Here is a 9,467-nt window from a genome sequence, read left to right as displayed (position 1 = left end):
TTTTTGTTAGCTGTACTAAAACTGTTGCCATGATAAGAGGTCTTTTTGGTAACTTTATTTTTGCCTGTATTGCTCGAAAATTGTGCGGAAACCATCTTAACTGACTGTTAATGTTAAGGGAGGTTCCAATTCCAGTAAAGATTTAAAAAAGTACATGGTTGGGGTTTAAAATCCTGACCAGTAGAGAGAGGTGGCCATATGTGTGTCTCTAAAGTTATTGTAGAAACTCAGCCATGTTCTATTGGAAATCTGCAAATCTGTTTGGTATTTCTATTGTTTTCTATTCACTGAAAGAACAGGATTGCTTCTGACTTGTAAGTTTAATGGACTGCAATCCCTCAGGGTTTCTGTGAGCTCGATATTCAACTTGAATGCACCTTGATGACTATTTGATCATTCAGAAAGCTGAAGCTCGTAGTTTAATTGTTCATTGGAAACACGGCAAAGCTTCTTTTTAGCCATTAGAGTAGAGGAGACTTGTTGCTTTTATTGAAGAACTGATATTAGTGATTTTTTTGTTTTGTTCCTTTTCAGGTAGCACCAAAGATGGTTTACAGCGGTACTTTAAGCCTGTTAAAAAATATTCTCACACGTTTTGGAGTGGAATGTACATTTGTAGATGGCTCTGATATTTCCAAGTATCGTGAAGCAGTAAAATCAAACACTAAGGTATAACAGTCAACTCTCGTTAAAGCGGACACGCTCGGGGCATCGTTTAGTGTCCGTTATAGCGAGAGTCCGTTATAGCGGGAGTCATTTCAAGTCAAACCTTATTCGCCGGGGATCTGGATTTTGTCTGTAATAGCGAGTGTCTGCAATAGCGGGGTGTCCGCAAGGCGAGAGTTGACTGTATAATGTACATGTATAGCTAGAGAGAGCCATGATAACAACAATCAGCTACCGACACCACCCAGTTTAGTTTTATTTTGTTTCTGTGGCTTTGGCAATTGCGTAGTTCCATAAGTTATCCATAACTTCCCCTCAGAAGGGATTTTTCCTAAGGACCCCCCCCCCCACCCCTGGAAATTCCAATTAAGCTTCATACATTTCCTTAAAATGTTTGGCCCTTGAGACCCTTCCCACCCCCAGGAATTTCCAATCCCTTCTGTGGGGGGAAGGTATATGGAACCACACATTGATTGACAGTGGCGTGTGGGGAGGGGCAGCCTGCTCTAAACATCTTGCTTTCATTGCTTGTGTACAGGCCAAATATGTTCCACCTGTATGTGCTTTCCTTAATATGACTAGTGGAAAATGTTATGCAAAATAATATTGAAAAAAATGTTACATTGTCTCCTGTTCCCACCACCTTGGAAATCCCATTTCCTGCCATCTCTCCTCCCATCTCCCATAGACTTTTGCTGTTTACTTTACTTCCAGGATCCCTCCCATCTGCCTCCCAATCAAAACTTGCTGTCTGGTGCACAGCCTAGCTTTTCCATAAATTGTACCATGTTACTCCATTGTTTCAACATAGGCATTCAGATAAAAATTGTTGCTTCCTTTTTCAGGTTTTGTATTGTGAAACCCCATGCAATCCAACCATGATTCTCACAGACTTGGAGGAGTTTGGAAAACTTGGCCAAAGTCTTGGAATTGTCACCATGGTTGATAGCACCTTTGCCTCACCATTCAATCAAAAGCCCATTAAACATGGCATTGATGTTGTTATTCATAGCTGGTAAGGTAATAGACTTATGATAGAAAAGGGAGCTACTCTCGAAGCTATTATTATGTTATTCCAAGTGTAAGGACATGCAAGTTTTCAAAATTGATATCCAAAATTCTTGCATAATATTCTTTCTTAATTGTTGTTCGCCCCCAGGTAGTTACATTTTGTGGTTCCAGAAAATGTAGATACTCCCCCCACAGAAGGTATTGGAAATTCCTGGGAGTGGAAGGGGTCTCAAAGGCCAAAAACTTTAAGGAAATGTATGAAGCTTTATTGGAATTTCCACAGGGGTGGGAGGGGGAGGTCTTCTGAAAAATCCCTTCCGTTGGGGAGGTATGGATAATTTATGGAACTACACATTAAAACATAATAATTTACTTTTATTACTATCTGTTTTATTTCTTCACAGCACTAAGTATTTAGGTGGCCATAGTGACGTCACAGCTGGCTCTCTCACTCTCTCGTCACAACAACTGTTGTATAAGTGCTATGAACTGCAAAAGTTTTTCGGCGGATGTTTGGTGAGCATACGGGGTAATCTGATTGTTTTAAAAGCTCCTTTCTGCTTGATTGTCATTCTTGTCCCCAGAGCCGCTTGTCCCTCTCAGCCGGCTGAGCCTGGGACATGTTCCTCGTGCCCCAGGCTTACCTTTTTATAGGAAATTAACGCTAATTTTGAAAATTAGCGTTAATTTTCGTTGACGTTAATTTCCGCGCCGTTAATTAAGTGGAGCGTTTATTTCCATGACCTTAATTTCCATTAGTTTGGCCCCAATTTCTCGGTACAGTCCAGACCTTCTCGACTTCTACAAAATGGCATAATTTCATCAGGGTGGAAAACTGCCGGTATCACTGAAACTGTGAAGAACGCTCGAGGCGGTCAGATTTCTTCACTTAGTCCCCGTTTAGGATTGTACGCCTAGTGTTAAAATAAACTTGTTCCTGTTGTCTCAACAAGTGTTTTTTCCCGTGCACTGACCTGCAATCAAGCAATCTTTGTTTCTTTTTTCTGGGGAAAAAGCTTCTGGAAAAAAAAACGCCAATCAGTTCAATTAGAGCTAGGTCATCATTATGGAATTTTTCGGGTGCCTTGTACTCAGGTCCCCATCGGAGTTTTTGGCATAAGAGACACCAGGAGGATCATGGGAGAGCTTCACAGAAGCTCAAAGAATCAAGAGAGGGCTCCTTGCGTCATTTAAATTTCCGCGTAGAGAAAAGCCACGCCTTGGCACAAGACAGCGGTGGATAGGTTGAATGTGTATTGGTAATCTTTGATTGACTCAACCCTAAACAGCGTTTGCATTTTAGAAATCTTAAGCTGTGTTCACACTTGTTGCCTGGGCACGGTGCCCGAGTACGATTGGTACCTTGATTTTCTGTGTGTGAACACGACGTTATTTTTTGCCAGTGCCCAGGTACCAGTTCTCGGGCACTAAGTGTGAACACGGCCTTAGATTAGTCTTCATGTGTGCTACCTCACGCGTACTTTGTTATTTCCATTCCTTGTAGTCGCCGTTTGACGCATTCCTCCTGCATCGTGGACTGAAAACCCTTCATGTTCGTATGGAGAGACACAACCAAAACGCCATGGAAATTGCAAAGTTCTTGGAAGCTCATCCAAAGGTTTGTTAGTCAAACACCTGATTAAAAATCCTTGGTTTCAGCGAGCTTACATAAACTGATGTAACGATTGTAATTTCGAGATTTTGTCGAGATTCACTCCTCCTTGCCGAGATTATTTACATTTGAACCAACTTTCCCCAAAATCTAAATCGCGCCAAGACGTCATCCAAACTTCTAGTCCCCAAAATCTCGTCTAAATCTCAACAACATCCGGTCTAAATCGCGCCAAGATGATAGATCTAGTCTAAATCTCGCCGAGATCTCGTCTAAATCTGGCCAAGATCTCGTCTAAATCTCGCCAAGATCTCATCCAAAGCTGGCCAAGATCTCGTTCGAATCTCGCCATGATCTTGTCCTAATATCGCCAAGATCTCGTCTAAATCTCGCAAAGGTCTTGTCCAAATCTCGCCAAGATCTCGTTTAAATCTCGCCAAGATTTTGTCCAAATCTCGCCAAGATCTCGTTCGAATCTCGCCCAAATCTCGTTTTAAACTCGCCGAGATCTCGTCTAAATCTGGCCAAGATCTCGTAAAAATCTCGCCTAGATCTCGTTTAAATCTCGCCAAGATTTTGTCCAAATCTCGCCAAGATCTCGTTCGAATCTCGCCCAAATCTCGTTTAAATCTCGCCAAGATCTCGTACGAACCTCGCCCAAATCTTGTCTAAATCTCCCCAAGATCTCGTACGGATTTCGACCAAAACTCGTTTAAAGGTGTCTTGGCCTAAAATCTTGACCAAGAGTTTTCGTGCGAGATTTGGAGTGGGGTGCTGGTGGTTGTTTCCAATCTAAACGTCTCTCTTCCAGTTTGTTGTTTTTCACCCGCAAGGAAACAAGCTAGTAGCATAAGAATTCCATTGTTCTGTTTCATTCTTGTGCAGATTGAACAGGTTTATTATCCAGGATTGCCTTCGCACCCACATTACGACATCGCTAAGAAACAAATGACAGGCTTCAGTGAAATGCTGTCGTTTGAAGCAAGAAGCGTCGAGACTTGTTGAGGTGAGAGAAGCCTGGGAGCCACGTGTTAACTTATTGACGTCACTGTTACCGTTCTTACTTCACGTTTAAGTAAGGTAAAGTTTGCGTTTGAGCCTAGTGGCTTCATCAACCCGTCGCTTATTCCGGTTTCTGTAGCAAAGCGAATTTCTATACCCCTGGATGGGATGCTAGTTCATCACAGGGCTACCCCCAAGCATTAGTTTGCCGGTACCGTTTATTTTGAGAGTAAAGTGTCTTGCTCAGGAACACAACACAATGACCCTGACCAGCGCTCGAACCCAGACCGCTCGATCCGGAGCCGAGTGCACTAACCATTAGGCCACCGCGGTCCCCATCACACCATTGTCCTGAGCCCCCGAGACAAATGTGATTAATCTCCAAAGGAACTGTTCTGTGTCTAGTAAGTGTTTCGAGAAAATGATCGTACTTTGTAAATGAAACTACAGACGTTTCAAGTTAAACCCCTTCATCAGTCACAACGGACGGCAAATATAATTATTGTAAATACTAATCCGGCTTACGTTTGTGTCCACGCACGTCTAATGGCGAAGATGCGCTTGAATAATTGTAAACAACGAACATTTTTCTAAGAAACATTATCTTTGCTAGATGCTAAACAAAAGTGCTTCATAGCTGCCAGCCTTTATTTAACTGTACAATGTTGTTCTGTGTAGGCAGCAATGAAACATTGAGGTTAGTAGCATTGAGTCCTTCCTTTCGCCTTGTCTACCAAAGTTCCTGCCCCTACCTTATTTCCTCCCAGTCTCCTATCCCCTCTATAGCCACCGACGTTTGCCTGCGGTGAAGGCTTTATTGGTTTTCAATAGAGAAGTTTTCAGTTGAGTGTCGTAAAACCAAAACCAAAGTAATCACTCTAGCCAATCACAAAGAACACACAATCCAGTAAACCAATCAAAACTCGAAGCAAATACATGTAGCCGGCACGAAGCGCGGAAAAACGTGCGCGAGCGCGTCATGATTGGTTCTGGTTTTACTTCTGATTGGCTGAGAAAGTGGCGCGATGGTTTTAAACCAATCACAAAGAGTAGTAACTGTCTCGTCCCCAGTCGTCTCTTATGCGAAAATTGCAAGACGACTGGGGACGAGTCTGGAGTAGTAATGCAAAAACAATTCAAACGCGAATTACTTTCAACACTCAAGTGAAAATCGCTCCATTAAAATTTGAAAGTGATTAGCGAATTGCTATCTATGAGCAGAACAGTTTAAGCTTTAGCTTTTCGTAAGTTAGTGACTAGGGGGTAAATTAGCTTTAATTTTTTTGTCTTGCAGAATGTAAAATTGATTCAGCTGGCTGTGTCTCTAGGCGGAGTCCAGAGCTTGATAGAGGTGGCATCAGGCATGACTCACTGTGACAAGTATATATCGGCAGCCGAGAGACTGGAGGGAGGTTTGAAGGAGTCACTTATACGGTTCAGGTGTGCAGTGTTCAGTCCCGCCACAGGGCACCCAAACGCTGTATTAATTATTCATAATCTTAAAATGAAAATGTTCTTATTTACCTGCGTTCCTGTGTTTTTTTTATAACCGATTTAGGGGCGATTTGAATCAGAGCGAAGGCGGTTTACGTTGCGAGTTTTTTAACGGAAATCGATCTGTCGCAACGTCAATACGACGCGCCTCAAGTCTCAATTGTTATTAACTCAAGTTACTAAAACCATTAACTATTAACTCTCCTCGCGGGGAGTTTCGTGTTTCAATTTAATGGTATGGAGAAGAAAAGAGAAGAGAGAGTGAGTCTCCTTCTCTCTTCTCTCCCGCAAGGGGAGTTGATAGTTAATAATAACAGTTAAAGTAAAACTTGAGACATAATTGAGGCGCGTCGTATTGACATTGCGACAGACCGATTACCGTCTAAAACTCGCAACGTAAACCGCCTTCGCTCTGATTCAAATCGCCCCCAAACCGGTGAAAAAAGACACAGGAACGCAGGTAAATAAGAACATTTTTATTTTTATAAGAGTATGAATAACTAATACAGCGTTTGGGTCCCCTGTGGTTCCGCGTTACTATAATAATCAGTTCAGTCGTTTAATGGAATCATTTTACACCCGCTTTCAGTGTTACGAGCATAGCTTTCTTTCTACATCCATCTTTCGACATCGTCTTTCGACGTGCTTTTTGAAATGAGCCAATCAAAACCGATGCATACTATACCGGTGTTCGTTTCACGCAAATTAGCCCAATAGTTGAGAAGGTCATGTTAGTGGGCTGTGATTGGCGGATTTCGATCCGTCTGTTTGTTTAGCAAGTCGAAAGGTGGATGTCGATAGAAAGCCGCTATGTACGTAACACTGAAAGCGGGTGTAAGACATTGCGTATCAGTAAGAAATTCTTTTTACACGATGGTATGACTCGATTGCCCAGCGGGACTCTTATGTTAGAGGGGCGAGAATGCTCGCCGGAAAATTTGAATAAATCCCCTAAAGAAATAGCTTGTGTGGGGAAGGCGCGGCTGTACACAGGCTACTAAAGAAAACCATTCTGCACGTGGCTCAAGGTTTTTTTCTTTGACAAAAAGTTCTAAAAAAGACGACATAATAAAGCTTTTTATGACAATATAGACATTGTCATCGAATTCGCCTGTGAAGAAATTGTTGAAATTCATACCTGATCGATCTAAGAAACCAACACAAAATGAGGACGTTTTTCATTTCTTCGCAAGCAACCTCTAACGACACCATGTTGGGTAAGAGGTTGGCGTTTCACCCAGAACACCTTAAGTGACTCCAAATCCGCTATTTCTCCTAAAGAAGACGACCAGCATTTCCGCGCCTTACACGCAGTCGCAGTCATTCCCCCCCCCCCCCACCGGAGGTGGGGACGTGATTGCTGTGCGCTGAAGCTACCTGAGTGTCACTGAGCAGTCGTTGATAGCTGTAACGATAGGCACCGTGATTTGTGTAGCCTGGTTCACAGCCGTTTTTTTGTGTGTTATCACGCAAACCAAGCTATTAGAAAGACAGAAACAAAGCATGATCTATAAATTTACAAAAGGAAACCCGCATGTCCAAAACAACCTCGTCTAGGGGGCAGGGGAGAGAGACCCTGGGAACGAGGTTGTGTCCAAAACTGCTTCCAAAAGCCTCCCGGTTAGTTTGCAAATTACCTACAAGGCTAATATATCGGTGTTTTTATGAAATCTTTATTTGGAAAGGTTAATTTGGAATGTGTTCTCATCTTGGTGTCTTTAACTTTTTGGTAAAAGGAAGGTTGAACTTTTCATCTTACTTTTGATCACGTTTGTTTTCTACAGTGTCGGGTTAGAGAATGTGGAAGACCTGAAAAAAGATCTCGAACAAGCGTTGGAAAAAGTATAATGGTGAATTCGGAGAAAGTAAAGTCGATGAAATCCACTGGGTCACACAGACGACAAAGGTCAAATAGGATGTAAAAAAATAAACGTTGGAAAGATTAAAATATGTCAATAACTGAAAATGCGTATTTGATTTCTTGCTTACAGAATTGGGGTTACGACCCAAATGCTCCCCCAAAGTGAAAAAATATGTTTGCAATGCTCGGAGCTGCTTTAGATTACATGGTGGTAGCGCTTGACTCCCCCACCCCCCCCCCGGGGGGGGACTTGACCTATGTTTAGGTGTACAAGTGCCGCTAAGGGGTTGAAACCCTGACTATGCTTAGGACAATAAAATCTTAAAATACCCACCCTGTGTAGGACAACCCCCCCTATTTTAAGACCCTATTTAGGACAAAGGACAACATCGACAATCATTTACGCTTTATTGTGATTGCGTCCTGTACGAGATATAGTGTTCGATGCTTTGAAATGCGAACACCGATGCCAGCAATTAAAAATATGCTTTTCATTGAAGCGAAAGTGAAAACAATGTACATACTTGACGACAGTCTTGCAGCCATACCCTGTCTAGGACAGGTTCAGGCCCTGTTTAGGACAGAGGAGCTTGAAATCATATACCCTGTTCAGGGCCGGAGGAGTCAAAAACCATACCCTATCCAGCGGCACGTCCCCGTGTAGACCATATAGGGGAGTGCCCCCCGGGCGCTTGACAGGGCTGTTAGGTTACCGTCTTAAGCCTCCCCACCCCTCGGGTACTGCTTTTTTTTTGCCAGATAGTCGCGGCTCGTGTGACTGGGTGCGCAGCTCAATCTTGCAACTAGACTAATTCCTGTCCATCAACTGTTAAGTGGGTTTTTTCTACTTGGTGTTTTCGCTCGTTTTAGTTACTGAAGCCAATGCTACTCATCTAAATATGAAATAGGAAAAACATAACCGTCCCGTCGAATATTACCATTATAGCCTCTACATATCTGACCTCGTCGGCCGCGAATTGTAACATCGCCCTTCTGTTCTTGTGCAAGACATGCTAAATTCATTTTCATACAAATGGCATGAATTACAGTGTTCTACTCTTGTAAGTTTAAAAGAAGTCTGACCTAAAGAAGACTCGAAAACCCGGGTCGTTCGATTACCTAGCATAAATCACCCCCACTGGTGCTAGAAGACAAGTTCCTAAAATTTTTGGCTATGAATTAATTCGTAACCCACTAAGAAGGCTAACTGCAAGCTACTTCAGCTAACGTAGGATAACCGCACCGCTAACTAGGCTAACTTAGCGCTAAATCACAAGCCAATATTTTTTAGTTATACAACATGGTTAACTGTTGTAAATAGTGTGAAATAATAAAAATCTGAATCTGAAATCTGAATCAGTGGTATAATTTATCATCAGCTGTCCACCATCGTAAGCCGATTGAACCATCTCGTCTCGCGGATCAGTTTTTTTTTCCGCGCTGTTGAAGAAGCTCTTCAGGGAGCCTTGCAGTTTAAGATTTCGAAAATTCTCGCGCGACAGTTTTTACAAGCAGCATTCAATTAGAGATGCGACAATGATTGAAGAAAAAGAAAAATTGTTGTTGTTGTTAATCTGTGTAGCTCATCAGTTAGGAACTTTATGGGCCGAATCTGTCTTCATGGCCTGTGAACGCAGATGGATCTCCGACTGTTGTTTGTGCAAATCCGTCTGCGTCCCGCCCGCAGTCTCCAGAGCAAAAAGAAAACATTATAGATAAGACCGCGTGGCACCCGTGTTATTAGGAATTTGTATGTATATTTTTAATATGATGGAGTGCCGGTAGTAGGCAATATACTGCCGATACACCAATTCCCCCTTG

General features: G+C 42.5%; 1 pseudogene across 1 annotated transcript; it reads left to right on the top strand.

The window, feature by feature from the left end:
- Nucleotides 1-534: 534 nt before the first annotated feature.
- Nucleotides 535-7,751, top strand: LOC144641008 (cystathionine gamma-synthase-like; annotated as a pseudogene). The gene is made up of 7 exons (XR_013568480.1): nucleotides 535-669; nucleotides 1,512-1,681; nucleotides 2,082-2,193; nucleotides 3,182-3,295; nucleotides 4,175-4,295; nucleotides 5,586-5,731; nucleotides 7,570-7,751. The product of XR_013568480.1 is annotated as a cystathionine gamma-synthase-like (transcript).
- Nucleotides 7,752-9,467: the final 1,716 nt, after the last annotated feature.

This window comes from Oculina patagonica, unplaced genomic scaffold (assembly GCF_052425735.1).
Source record: "Oculina patagonica isolate OP01 unplaced genomic scaffold, crgOcupat unplaced606, whole genome shotgun sequence".
In the NCBI taxonomy this organism is placed as follows: Eukaryota; Metazoa; Cnidaria; class Anthozoa; order Scleractinia; family Oculinidae; genus Oculina; species Oculina patagonica.
The sequence above is the reverse complement of the archived record's forward strand: the minus strand, read 5'-3'. Positions and strand labels throughout refer to the sequence as shown.